Source organism: Bos taurus, chromosome 5, assembly GCF_002263795.3.
Source record: "Bos taurus isolate L1 Dominette 01449 registration number 42190680 breed Hereford chromosome 5, ARS-UCD2.0, whole genome shotgun sequence".
Classification (NCBI taxonomy): domain Eukaryota; kingdom Metazoa; phylum Chordata; class Mammalia; order Artiodactyla; family Bovidae; genus Bos; species Bos taurus.
Window position 1 is genome coordinate 15,953,728 of NC_037332.1, and position 15,518 is coordinate 15,969,245.

Consider the following 15,518-nt stretch of genomic DNA (forward strand, 5'->3'; position numbering starts at 1 on the left):
TATAGGATTTTCCATTTATGTTAAATACACATAGGAACGTTTATACATATATATGTGTGTGTGTATGTACACACAGGCAACATCCCATATCATGCAATTTTAAAGTTAGAGAAACCTCCTGCTGCTGCTAAGTAACTTCAGTCGTGTCTGACTCTGTGCGACCCCGTAGACGACAGCCCATCAGGCTCCCTCGTCCCTGGGATTCTCCAGGCAAGGAAAAATCTCCTAAATGTTATTTAATACATTTTTATTTAATTCATTTTTATTAAAAATGTGAAATCTAAGACATATCAAAAATCTCACGTATAATAAGTGATAAGGCTATGTGCTTGGTTGCTCCGTCATGTCCGACTTTTTGCAACTCCATGGACTGTAGCCCACCAAGCTCCTCTGTCCATGGGGATTCTCCAGGCAAGAACACTGGAGTGGGTTGCCATGCCCTCCTCCAGGAGATCCTCCCAATCCGGGGGTCCAACCCAGATCTCCCACATTGCAGGTGGATAAGGTTATCCATTTAGCACTAAAGTCCTCTGAGATTAGTATCAAGTTTTAAACAGTCATTAGAAGGAATAGTTCCCAAAGTTTTTCCATTTGTGCTATACCAGAGATTTTTGTTTGTAAAATTGGTTTTTAATGAAACTAATTTAACTAAAACATGACTGCACGCACACACACACACATAAACACACACACAATACTAAACAAGTCAGTAATGATAAAAATCCTAAAAGGAGGTGACACTGATTAGAAACATACCATATGCCAGACACTGTTCCCAGTGCTCATAAGATTTGCTCACAAAATTTTCTCACCAACCCTATGAGGGTGGATAATTCTTTTTCCCTCAGTTTTTATAGGTAGAAACCGAGGCCTGAAAGAGGGGAAGCAAGACACTGTATTAATACTCAGGTAGTCTGGTCCCAGAAACCATACTTTTACCACAGTGCTTGCAAAACTAATACAGAAACAAACAAAAATTATCTTTAAGAACATCTGCTATTATCTGCTAAGCCGAACTATTTGCTCATCCATTCATAGTCTCTCATGCACTTAAAATTGAGAACAGTTGCTGGAACTGAACTTTCCATCATGCCTCTTGATCAATTACAGCAGATTTTATCATGTTTTACTTCACATTATAAATTTCACACAGTTCTGAGTTGGCAGTACTAATATGTATACTCCATTTTAGGAAAAATACTTTTTCACACTGATTCAAATGCTACAGTACACCTCTGAGTTACAGTGTGCCATGGCATAAGGGCAGAGGGGCACTTCCGAATGAAGACTGTAACCAAACTCCTTAAACTCAGTACTACAAACAATCTTCTGCTTTTAGTAGACCCTTCTTACACTTAAAACACCCACTTGGATGTCAGTTTACATTTTATTTATCATAAATGTTATCAAAACTAATTCTGGAATATTATTAGATAAAATTAGCTAAATTCAAGGCCCACTGTCTTGGCAAAACACGTATGGCTTAATATCTCTTGAATTTAGCTAATGCATACTATTATTACATTCTAATTTTACTCCCTCATTCTGCCCATTTCAAATGCACATTAGCAAAAGGACTAAGTTCAGTTCAGTGATATAATTTTATTATTATCCAAAATTAACAAACACAAAAAAATTGTACTAAATCAAGTTCATGCAGGCAACTTGGAGTTATTTTACAATTTATGTGTATGTCACTAGATAGACTCTTCACTGGCTAATTAAATGATACCATCTAAAAGTGGTTTATCTTCAATTGGTAGGTTCTGTGTGCAGATTGATTTTCTTTGAGGAGGCTAGATTTCAGGCTTCTCTCTCCCTCTTTTTTTTTTTCTTTTAAATCACTGGGCATCTGTAAATAAATTCAATGGGTAGTAAATCTTACTTTTAGTTCAACTGCCCTAGGAACTAGAATTAATATATGCCAAACTACTGAAAAATGGGTGCTAATTTTCAGATTATCTCTATTTTGCTTTATTCATCATTTGGAAGATATTGTTAACTTTTTTAATAAAAAGAAAGACAAAATTCACCAATTTCTCACTCTACTTATACTATCTAAACTCTAAAGCCAAACAACTGTAAACTCAATACATTATAACCCTCAGCAACTTTATTATAGAGGATAAATACAAAGTTAGAGTGCTTGAATATGCTCTGCAGTACAAGATAATTTTGTTTTAAAATGCTCTTTGGGGAATCTATTGTAATTTAAGCATTTTATTTTTGTAAAGTTGCATTGATCACATTCAGAATAAAATATAAGTTATAAAATGACTGACAGACATTTTCAAAATATCTAGAGTTTTGCAAATCTAGTTTAGGTTAGAACATACCTGCAAACTTAAAGATACATAGATACATAAGAAGTGCAAATAAGCCCATCCTTTAATTCATGTTTTCTGTTTCCTAGCAAGTTCTCTGTGTTTTTTTTTTTAGCCACACCTTGAAATACACTCTATATTTTTAGTAATTTAAAACAGTAGAGCTTGCCAGACAGAAAAACATAAACATGAACAAGAGCAATGGTCTTTTATATTGTTCAATTCTAAATAAATCCCAAGTACCTAAAGAGTACATATCATAGGGTAGACAATAAAATAAAACTAGTAGTAGACTAGTTAGATAGCCAGATACATGGTGGGAGGGAGGGAAAGAGGAAGGGAGAGAGAGAAGAAAAAGATACTGATTGATTGGGGGCATTAAAATTTGAAAATCTATTTCTGCGTCTTCTTCATATATTGATGTACTGACTAGGTGATCCTGGCAATAAGTTAAAACCTGTTAGTCTCTGTTTCCTTAGTACCATAGTATCAATAACATTATCATATATCAAATGTTAAGAACAAATGATAGTATATCCATATAAACAACTGTTACAATTTTAAAGTACTTGTAAGAATTATGTTTATGCATGCAGTGTAGACACCTAAATATCCATACATTCACATACTAATATAAGCCTACACTAAGATGACATTGTGGTTACAAAATTATGCTTTTCACTAAAGAGTTGGCCATGCAAGTCCAGAATTTCACATTGTTAAGGCAAGTGTCAAGAATTCATCACATTTACAAATACTTCAACTGAGAAAGTAGAAAACTAAATGGTAACATGCATTCAGTAATTTAAAGACACTAATAAAGGTGCTTATATAAATTAAGTTGTAGGAAAAGATTAAGGTGTTTAAGAGGCAAAAATGTTATTACAGAATAAGTAATAATATGAGGAACACTTTTGAAAAGAAATCAATATATCACCCTCAGCCAGTTGGAAATGCAAAGAACTTCAGAAGGGAATATTAGGAATCTTTTTATCATTGTGCACTTTCTCCATCTCTTCTTAAAATTAGTAAAACCTGTCACTTAGTAACATTCACTTGCTACACAATTTACAGAAATTGGATAAGATAATATGGAGAAGGAAAATGCAAAATGATACAAGATGATAACAACTCAGATAAAAACATATGTATCAGAAAGGAGGCAACTAACATAGGGATACATGTAGCACATGCCTCTTTCACCTACGTTGCCCTGCACTAAGAATTCTTCCTAGGGATTTGTGGCATGGAAAATCGCTAGAATCCCCTTGATGTCCTCTATTAAAAAAAAATTAAAAGCAAAAACTTTCTGTCAATGAAATCTACCATCCAGGTATCACATCAGGTATATTCGTATTGTATGTAGTTGTTCAAAGGAAAACAAAGAGATAAACAATTTAAAAACTGTAATCACTACCAAAGCAGTGCATTTGTGATTAGAGACTATACCACTGAGGAAAGCATTTATACACAGCAGAAAATACAATTTTAAATGTGTAGACTGTTAATTGGCTAAGATTTTCTCCATTGCTGACAAATGATATAAATAGATTTTTGGAGAATTAAGTGTTAGGAAACAAATGCTTTACCTTACTCAAGATTGATCACCTGTGAAAAAGACAGTCAATACCTCTGAGTTACTCAACTCCACTTTGAAGTACTTAATGGCCAAAAAAAAAAAAAAAAAATCATTTTGAAGCTGTGGATCAGGCTTTCAAGTTCATCCTATCAAAACTTTTGGACTCCCAGTTTTAGATTTTTGAAATTTATGGAGTAGGCCAACATAAATCTCCCTGTAAAAACATTAACCCCAGATCATGCTTTTAAGCATTTGAGGTTTGGTTGATTATAAATTGTCCTGACTGAGACAACAATCTCAGTTCTTTAGATTCCATTAATACATGTCTGACACTTTCTATAAACTCAGTTTTGTTCAGACCTGAATTGACTGAAGGAGACAAGTCGAACAACAGTAATGTCAAGCACTGACAAACAGGACTGGGCTGGTGGAAGAGAGAGAAGTGTGACATAGCTGAGAAGTCCCTGCTGTCTCCAAGCACAAACTGAGCATCTCCAAACTCCGATGTCTAATTGTCCCAATTACTGGTTTGCACAGGCAGAAATATTCTATGTTAAAGAAGAGTAAAAATAAATCTGAAAAACATGAACGTGTCACAGCTTGATGGACAAGTCATTATTCAAAAGTTTTATTACCCTAGAAGAAGTGGAGATGCTATTAAAATAAGACAACATCTTCTAGTAAATAACAGCTATTTACACTTTTCTGTGTCTTCATCTCATAAATATCATTCCACTCTAAGATAACAATAGTCTACTGCTTTCTACTGTGATAATAGACAATATTTGAGGACTTACAAGTTTTCTGAATTCATTTGGTAGCATATGAAAATTCTCAGTCAATTAAAAGCTTTTATTGTATTTGATTATTCAGGATTCCTGTCAGATTTAATAACCTATGGCCATAGTAATTCAACAGCTGTAAATATATCTGTTTTGCTACAATACCGTAAGGATCCCCAGGTGTAAATATCACTACTAATAAATAATTAAATGATTGAAAGCTTTAATTTCAGGACTTAAATATTTTTCAGATAAATAAAACACATAATTTTGTTATGCATTCAAAAGCACTTAATGAAATATACGATTTTAACATCTCTCAATTCCAGAAAAAACATACCATTCTTTAAAACTATTTGCTAGTATTATTTCCTTAGGCTAAAATTAATAAATATGGTTATAAAGTACTACAACTTCATTCCAGAAGCTAAAGCCTTTGCTTCCTTGGTAAATTCTGTTTTCCCATATAGATACAACTTTCAAAAACTGTTCCAAAGAACTATCATTTAACAATTAGAAACTTTAACTCATTTTAAATTTATAGCAACACTATCTGATGGACCAGTTTTACTTCTACTCTTTGCTACTAATAGCAAATTAAAAGGCAATGGAGCAGAGTGTATACATATGCACATATATTTAAAGATATTCATAATAATAATCTCATAAGTTACTTTCCTTTTTCAAAAGAAAAGCTGAATTACCTGCTGTTCTTTTTCTACTGCAAATTCGTTTTCCAGGTGCACGTTAGTGTGCTCTTTTAAAATTCATTTCGCTAAATCCACACTTCCTTTTAATGCTGCTAAACAGTGCTCTGATTAAAAGCTGACCAAATAGTAAGCCTTTTCCACCCCGACACCAGTTTCTCATACTGTTTCCCCTGTTACATACATCTACCCTTATTTTGAAAGAAAAGGTAAAACAGAAGAGGCTCTTACCAGAGACAGAGAAAACAATTGGTTCAGCTACATCCAACAGTGCTCCGTGCAGCCTGGCAGCATGAGTGATCCCTGGGCCTCACACAAAAGCGAGATAATTGGCTCTCAATGAAGAGATGTAAACATCCATCATAATGGCACTGGGGCTGAAGCCGAACGCTACCTCAGCGCTTCTATGTACTCCGACTGGAAGATGATGTCACAAACATCAACTGGGTGTACTCTCATTGGCTTCTGTTACCTGGAATCATATCTTAACCCTAAACTGTCAGCTGCAAATTGAAATGCTCATCTCTGACTATAATTTTTGCTCAAAAGGGGAGTGAAAGTGATGCTGAGCTACTGGAGGATAGAAAACTGAAAATACTTTCCCCCAAATATGCTAAGGCAAATTTACATCATGAATTAATTAGGATCTATGGGAACTTTATTTTCCAGATATGTTTATTAAATGATAGTATTTATAAAAGGTATTCCATTGAGTGGATATTAAAGGAGATGACTGATATATTCACAACATCTAGAATTTAAAATTTTCTAATTACTTTGCATTGATTTTACAGAACTGCCCCCATGAGATTAAGAGGGTCAAATTGAGAAAAATTACAATGTAGACAATGCACTGTGGAGCTTTTGATCAATTTGGTCACAGTAGCCACGTGTACTGCAAAATCTAATAAAATTTTTGAAATGAAAATATATATTGATCTCTGAATGTTAAATATTACTCTCTAAATGCTAAAAATGCTACATGTTAAATAAAGTTTTGTTTAATAAAGCTTAAAGTATGAGATACAAGAAGTACAACATCATTAGCAATAAGGCTATACAAAGACTAATTTATAAGTCACTGGAACTGTAGACAAGCCCATTTCAGTAATTGAAGGCTACTTTATAATATAGCGCAGTTCTCTTTGAGTGCAAATGGGGGATAATTATCTATCTCTTACCCTCTATTCTGACAAAAGCCCCAGACTTCTCCCTAGGCTTAAATCCAGTGGGAGAGGAGGATAATGGGCTAAGCTGGTTGCAGCAGCTTGCTGCCAGAGGGACAAAACTACAATCACCTTGAAATATATCCAAGCTTTCCCCACCAAAAGGAGCTGTCAGCTGTATAACTGTGAGATGCGAGCATTACTAGAGCTATTCAATGACCAGCTCCTTCTAAATCCAGCCCAGTCATATCCCAGGGCAAGCCCTTTGACAGCTGTGCAGTGGAGCATGCAAATAGTAGACCCACCTGGAGACAGAATGAGAGAACTTCTCAGCATCCACCCCCATCTTTAGGGAAAGGAAGGTCACCAACAGTGCCCTGTGTACCATTATGTCGGTTCATGTCCTTCTGAATAATGGATTCAGGACAAAGAGTTCTTATAATTCCTCCACATTTCCAAAGACAGAAAACTATTTTTATTGTATGGCACAATGAGAATTCTAAAAGTTGAAAATACATGAAAAGACATTTTCATGGGTGACAAATTCAAATTTTCCTTCCAAGTCCTGATTTTCCTTCCAAGTCCTGATTTTCATGACTATTAGTTTATTTGATTATTTTTAGTAGCAAGTTAGTACTGGTATAGGGGTAAGAATTTTAGATTTGGGTTCAAGAGCCCCAGTCTCCAATCCTTATCTGTAAGAACTTCAGAAAATTAATAACTTTCATGTATAGAATGAGAATGACAATGCTACATACACCAAAAAAAGTTGATATAGGGATTAAATGAGATAATGTATGGACTATATTAAGTAAAATAAAAGCTATTACATAAATATAAGATGCAATTAATATTACTATTGTTATGTAAAAGATGAAGTGTTCATTTTAAAAGCATTTGGGTAATTTAAAATGAATATTCAAGTCAGTACCTTCAAAATAGTTAAGAAATATAATTATCCTAAGATCTTATAATTTCAACTAGAAAGTAATGTTGCAAATTAACTTGATTTATAACAGTGATTCACTCAGTGGTCTCTTTTTGAACTTGTTGATTTTTCTGCTATTCTTTGGAGTTTAATCATACTAGTCAAGTGCACAAATCTAAATTTGAGAAGACTATCAAACTATACCTTGGGCAAACATGAAAGACACTGTTCATTTATTTCTGCTTAAAAACATGGGAGTTTAGATAGAAATGTGTATTAAAAAGAAATTCATTGCCATGCAAAATGACATAAAATTGAATTGCAGATCAGAAAGATGAGTTTGGACAATGGGAATGTCAACTAGTATTTCTGTTAGACAAATGATAATACTTAGACATTGTAACTGCTAAGAAGATATGTCATGATGTCATGGAGAAAATAACTATTTATGAAATTAACTATGCCCCTCCAAAAATATATATATACAGTTTTAATAGTTTAAATATTTAATGGCAGAGATAGATAACTAGCAAAATTAGATTATATCTTTTTGCATATAGAAAGCATGCTTATACGTATATATGTGTGTGTGTGTGTGTGTGTGTGCGTGTGTGTGTGTGCGTGTGTGTGTGTGTGTGTGTGTGTGTGTGTGCTTAGTCGCTCAGGTGTGTCTGACTCTTTATGATCCCATTGACTGTAGCCCACCAGATCCTCCCTCCAGGGAATTCTCTGGGCAAGAGTACTGGAGTGGATTGCCATGTCCTTCCCCAGTGGATCTTCCCAACCCAGGGATGGAACCCAGGGCTCCCGCATTGCAGGCAGATTCTTTACCATATGAGCCACCAGGGAAGGCCATATATGTGGTGGCCATTTATCTTAAAAATTAACTAGAATATCTCATCTAGTTAATTTTTAAGGTAAATGTATATCCTGGTGATCTGAATAAACTCATATTATAATGTTTCATATTTTATTTTGCATTGGGTTGGGTGATGCCATGCCACATACACATCAGATACTGTGAAGACAGAAATAGAAATATCCTTAGTGTTTTGAAAACACTTTGATCAAATACCCACACCCTTCACATGATTCATTAATAACTTAATGCTTTGGTAAAGGGCCCTTAGTTTTATGTTATTAAAATATGTTAATAAGATTTTTATGAATATATATTTCTGTTCTTATACATTACACAAGATCAGGACTACTTAATACATCATAAATTTTAAGGGAGTTCACTTATTAAATGTGAAAGCATAAATATTTGAATTGTGCACAAAATAGAAAAATGAATGGATATAATGTATAATGTAATCCCTCAGAGAATGAATAGGGGAGAAAGAAAATATAGCAGATACATTTTAAAATAATACTGGCTAACAATAGTGAATGAATCTTTACCCCATATACTTAATTTTAAATTTTATTGCAATTCATTAGGACAGAATTCATGTTAGTTTCAAATAATTTTAATTCGACACTCAAGGATGCTTCAGATAAATTTAGAAATGATATATCATATGTGGAAATCAGTAGTATTACTCTAGTAGGGTACTTTACATGTGAGAACTGAAACAGTATATTTCCTTATGGTAGACGATAATCATCTGAAATTAGTGATGAATGGAAGTCATGAAGTTTTAGTAATTCTTTGATAGTGATTCTTTAGGAAGAGCAAATATATCAAAGATCAGGGCCTTTCACTGATTTGTTTGCAGTATGTCCTTTTAGAAAGACTAATGATACTTGAACATCAGTCTGCATATACATCTGAGTTAAAGCCAAAAATAAGACTGCCAATATGTAATGTGAACACTTATGATAAGACATAAAAATTCTTACCACTATCATAAAGTAGTATTAGTAAAAAATACAACCTGATTGCATAATGTAAAAAAAAAAAATAAAACCTAAGCATAAAATTTTAAAACATTCAGTTCAGTTCAGTTCAGTTCAGTCGCTCAGTCATGTCTGACTCTTTGTGACCCCATGAATCACAGCATGCCAGGCCTCCCTGTTCATCATCAACACCCGGAGTTCACTGAGACTCATGTCCATCAAGTCAGTGATGCCATCCAGCCATCTCATCCTCTGTCGTCCCCTTCTCCTCCTGCCCACAATCCCTCCCAGCATCAGAGTCTTTTCCAACGAGTCAACTCTTCGCATGAGGTGGCCAAAGTACTGGAGTTTCAGCTTTAGCAACATTCCCTCCAAAGAAATCCCAGGGCTGATCTCCTTCAGAATGGACTGGTTGGATCTCCTTGCAGTCCAAGGGACTCTCAAGAGTCTCCTCCAACACCACAGTTCAAAAGCATCAATTCTTCGGCGTTCAGCCTTCTTCACAGTCCAACTCTCACATCCATACATGACCACAGGAAAAACCATAGCCTTGACTAGACGAAACTTTGTTGGCAAAGTAATGTCTCTGTTTTTGAATATGCTATCTAGATTGGTCACAACTTTCCTTCCAAGGAGTAAGCATCTTTTAATTTCATGGCTTCAGTCAAAAAAAGGTGTCGTTTTTGAACTATATTATTTATCATATACACGTAGAAAAGGAAAACATACTTCTGTTCAGAGCTAAAAAAATTCCAATTTCATAAAAAAGGAAACTTACATATACATTTTATATTAAATTTACCAACATTGTTTCATTATTTATTACATTCTTCCCACTAAATTGGCCTGCTAACTTGTGAATTCCAAAGAACAATTATTTTAACATTAGCAAACATGCAAAACTTTATTATAAAGGGGAAAAAAAACAAGAATAAATGTAGTAAATTTATATTAGTGAATTTTTTAATATGAACAATGTGGCATCTGTAAAATTATTTTTTAAAAATCAAGTAAGAGATGTTTTTTGGGCTGATGTACTTCAGCCCAAGTGTATCTCAATTTTATTACTATCCTTACATACTACTATATATTTCCAAAGAGTTGAAATCATTTCAGTATTTAATTGCCTGACAATTATTTCTGTTACATCAATTTTGTGGTTAAACTAATTATTTATATTATCAAAACAAATCAGCACTCGAGGCTAATTAAACTGGAGAAACCAACCTCCCAATGTTTCCCAGCCTACATATTAATAAGGTTTAGGTTAACACTAACTTTAGAAGAAATGAACATATCTTTCAGGTGATAATTTTATAGGCAGAACTTAGAAATTTAAACAAGATTTAAACTCTTGTGAATATTACTAGATACTCTGAGCAGCTAAAAATGTTAAGAGTATAGCGTTTTACTCTATCTTAAAGCCATCAACAATAGACACACTGCTGATTTATCCATAAGATGACAGCTCCGTTTATGTGGTCATTAATACTCTTAATACACTATTTCATCTTTTGAGTTCAGTCACTCAGTCGTGTCTGATTTTTTGCGACCCCATGGACTGCAGCACACCAGGCTTCCCTGTCCATCACCAACTCCCAGAGCTTGTCAAACTCATGCCCATCAAGTCATTGATGCCATCCAACCATTTCATCCTTTATCGTTCCAACTCCTCCTGCCTTCAATCTTTCCCAGAATCAGGATCTTTTCCAATGAGTCAGTTCTTCCCATCAGGTGGCCAAAGTCCTGGAGTTTCAGCTTCAGCATCAGTCCTTCCAATGAATATTCAGGATGGATTTCTTTTAGGATGGACTGGCTGGATCTCCTTGCAGTCCAAGGGACTCTCAAGAGTCTTCTCCAACACCACAGTTCAAAAGCATCAGTTCTTCAGTGCTCAGCTTTCTTTTTAGTCCAACTCTCACATCCATACATGACCACTGGAAAAACCATAGCTTTGACTAGACGGACCTTTGTCGGCAAAGTAAGGTCTCTGCATTTTAATATGCTATCTAGGTTGGTCATAGCTTTTCTTCTAAGAGCAAGCGTCTTTTAATTTCATGGCTGCAGTCACAATCTGCAGTGATTTTGGAGGCCAAGAAAGTAAAGTCTCTCACTATTTCCATTATTTCCCCATCTATTTGCCATGAAGTGGTGAGACCAGATGCCATGATCTTAGTTTTTTGAATGTTGGGTTTTAAGTCAAATTTTTCACTCTCCTCTTTCACTTTCATCAATAGCCTCTTCAGTACCTCTTCACTTTCTGCCATGAGGGTGGTGTCATCTGCGTTTCTGAAGCTATTGATATTTATCCTGGCGATCTTGATTCCAGCTTGTGCTTAGTCCATCCTGGAAATGCTTAATCTAGCATTACACATGATGTACTCTGCATATAAGTTAAATAAGCAGGGTGACAATATATAGCCTTGATATACTCCTTTCCCAATTTGGAACCAGTCTGTTTTTCCATGTCTGGTTCTATCTGTTGCTTCTTAACCTGCATACAGATTTCTCAGGAGGTAGGTCAGGTGGCCTGGTATTCCCATCTTCCCTGGAATTTTCCACAGTTTGTTGTAATCCATACAGTCAAAAGCAGAAGTATATGTTTTTCTGGAACTCTTTTGCTTTTACAATGATCCAGCAAATGTTGGCAATTTGATCTCTGGTTCCTCTGCCTTTTCTAAATCTAGCTTGAACATCTGGAAGTTCACAGTTCATGTACTTTTCAAACCTGGCTTGGAGAATTTTGAGCATTACTTTGCTAGCTTGTGAGAGGAGCGCGACTGTGCTGTAGTCTGAATATCCTTTGGCATTGCCTTTCTTTGGGATTGGTATGAAGACTGACCTTTTCCAGTCCTGTGGCCACTGCTGAGTTTTTCAAATTTGCTGGCATATTAAGTGCAGCACTTTAACAGCATCATCTTTTAGGATTTGAAATAGCTCAACTGGAATTCCATCACCTCCACTAGCTTTGTTTGTAGTGATGCTTCATAAGGCCCACTTGACTCCACATTCCAGGATGTCTGGTTCTAGGTGAATGATCACACCATCATGGTAATCTGGGTCATAAAGATCCTTTTTGTGTAGTTTCTGTGTATTCTTTCCACCTCTTATTAATTTCTTCTGCTCTGTTAGGTTCATACCATTTTTGTCCTTTATTGTGCCCATCTTTGCATGAAATGTTCCCTTGGTATCTCTAATTTTCTTGAAGAGACCTCAAATTTTCCCCATTCTACTGTTTTCCTCTATTTCTTTACATTGATCACTGGGGAAGGCTTTCTTATCTCTCCTTGCTATTCTTTAGAGCTCTGCATTCAAATGGGTTTATTTTTCCTTTTCTCCTTAGCCTTGTTGTTACTATTATTATTATTAGAGAAATACAATATATAAAAGTATATAAAACACTTACATGCATGAATGTTTATATTAGGAAACTTTTCAGTCTAGGAGGAATAAGTGATTTATTGTGCATGCATGCTCAGTCACTCCAACTCTTTACAATCCCATAGACTGTGACCCACAAGGCTTCTCTGTTCATGGAATTTCCCAGGCAAGAATACTGGAGTGGGTTGCCAGTTCCTTGGCCAGGGGATCTTCTGGACTCATTGATCAAACCCCTGTTTCCTGCATTGGCAGGTGTATTCTTTACCACTGAGCCACCTAGGAAGCCCAAGTGATTAAGGGTACTTGTTAAAACTGAGTGAAAAGCAAGAATTATTTAAATCATCTTTAAATGTGTCACTTAAACACAACTTCTTGCTAACACATGCTCAAATGCTTTATCCCAATCACATTTCAGATGTTAATCTATTCAAAATAAATGGTTTTATTTTGTTTCATAAAACATCTATATTGCTCTTTAAAATGCAAACAATGTTCAAATTAACTTTGTGAATCAATGATAACTGAACAGTACAGTAAGAAATTTCTGAGGGTTATATTTTTTCATACACTAAATTCAAGGAATAATCAAATCTGATAAGAATATCTATTTACTGACCTTGATTGTATTCCTTTTTTCATACTTAGTCGTCTTCACTGTCATTTTTTTCTTTATGTCTAACTTAAATCTATTGTGTGGCAGCTTTAGTGCATTATCTTTATTTCTGTTTCCTGGGCAGATAAAATTTTGAAAATACTTAGAATTATTAGGCCATATCACCTTCTCTTCTGAGAATAAATATTCCCAAGATGTTTAACTATGTTTATGTGTCAGTAAATTTTACTCTGGAGAAGAAAATGACTAAATAAAAGTAAAGAAAACTCTCCCCTTCTGTATGTTAAAGAAATGTGAATTCTTAAACACAAAGGGAAGAAGCCCAGGCTGTCTTTGTGATTCAGAACACCTAATGCAAACTGAAAACATCAACTCATTATGAAAGATATCTCTACTGAATATGTACTCTATTTTATTTTTCTAGATTTCTATTGAACATCAGGATTAATCTCTGTGATAGATCTAAAAATCAGTTGGCAAAATAATTTTTTTCCACCAGGTTCACTGAATAACTATTCTGTTTGCCTGCTACTCCTTAATGAACGAGATTTAGCTTGCTTTCTTATAAATATATTTTGTTTTGTTCCTGATGTAAATTTTACAACTTCACTCATGACCTTTCCCTTTCACCTCAGTTTCCCCCACTTTTGTCTCATGTTACCCAAATTAGATCAAATCAAGGCCTACTACTTCTATCTTGACAAATACAGAACACCATTAAGCTCACAGAAACTTAGAATTGAATTTAGCTCTTGATCAGGAACATCTGAATGCAACCAATTTACATTTATTAAGAGAAAGGGGTTATTAATGTAGAACTGATTGTGCTCAAAACATTGCTTCCCACATATGGATGTTTACATATGAAAGATAATGGTAAATAGATGACTAGTCATTGTACAGTATTTTATCATGCCTACCTTTCTGGTAGAGACTCTTCAAATCATTCAGAATAATCCACATTACTACAAGGAGGATTAGGATTATCGTAATAGTAAAAGAATGAAAAATATCGTCATCACTGGTCTAAATGTTTAGTTGGTTCTAAGACACTCTGCTAAATATTTTACATTGAGCATCTAATTTGTTCTTTTTTTGTTTTGTTTCCTGAAACAGGTGCCGAGAGGTTAATGTAAAGGCTTTGTAAAGGGCTATTATACACTATAAACTAATATTTTTCAATCAAAACTACTTATTTGAATCTCAGTTGGGAAATGCCAATATATAGGGACCTACAAAGAAGCCACTCCAGTATTCTTGCCTGAAGAATTCCATGGACAGAGGGGCATGGTGGGTTACAGTCCATGGGGTCGCAAAGAATTGGAGGAGCAACCCCACGACCGAGGCCTGGGGCGGTGGCCGGGACGACCAACCCCACGTCCAAGGAGCCATGGCTGCACAAGCGCAGGAGAGCCTAGAGGGGCTATCCCACGTTGAAGGACAGGAAGGGTAGCGCTGAGGAGATACCCCTCATCCAAGGTAAGGAGCAATGGCTGTGCTTTGCTGCAGCAGCCATGAAGAGATACCCCATGCCCAAGGTAAGAGAAACCCAAGTAAGATGGTAGGTGTTGCAAGAGGGCATCAGAGGGCAAACACACTGAAACCATACTCACAGAAAACTAGTCAATCTAATCACACTAGGACCACAGCGTTGTCTAACTCAATGAAACTAACCCATGCCCATGGGGCAACCCAAGATGGGTGGGTCATGGTGGAGAGATTTGACAGAAAGTGGTCCACTGGAGAAGGGAATGGCAAACCACTTCAGTATTCTTGCCTTGAGAACCCCATGAACAGTATGAAAAGGCAAAATGATAGGATACTGCAAGAGAAACTCCCCAGGTCAGGAGGTGCCCAATATGCTACTGGAGATCAGTGGAGAAATAACTCCAGAAAGAATGAAGGGATGGAGCCAACGCAAAAACAATACCCAGCTGTGGATCTGACTGGTGATAGAAGAAAGGTCTGATGCTGTAAAAAGCAATATTGCATAGGAACCTGGAATGTCAGGTCCATGAATCAAGGCAAATTGGAAGTGGTCAAACAAGAGATGGCAAGAGTGAATGTCCACATTCTAGGAATCAGCGAACTGAAATGGACTGGAATGGGTGATTTAACTCAGATGACCATTATATCTACTACTGCTGGCAGGAATTCCTCAGAAGAAATGGAGTGGCCATCATGGTCAACAAAAGA

General features: G+C 35.6%; 1 protein-coding gene across 3 annotated transcripts in view; it reads right to left on the bottom strand.

The window, feature by feature from the left end:
* MGAT4C (MGAT4 family member C) overlaps window positions 1–15,518 on the bottom strand; it is a 418,542-nt gene that overhangs the window by 291,050 nt on the left and 111,974 nt on the right. The window contains exon 1 of one of the 3 annotated variants that reach the window (XM_024992014.2): window positions 5,624–5,702. The exons of 1 other annotated variant lie outside the window; for it this stretch is intronic. The gene's annotated coding sequence lies outside the window, so the exon portion shown is untranslated. Of the gene's footprint in view, window positions 1–5,389; window positions 5,429–5,623; window positions 5,703–15,518 lie in introns of those variants that run through there. One more of the 3 variants, XM_059886621.1, reaches the window with a different exon arrangement.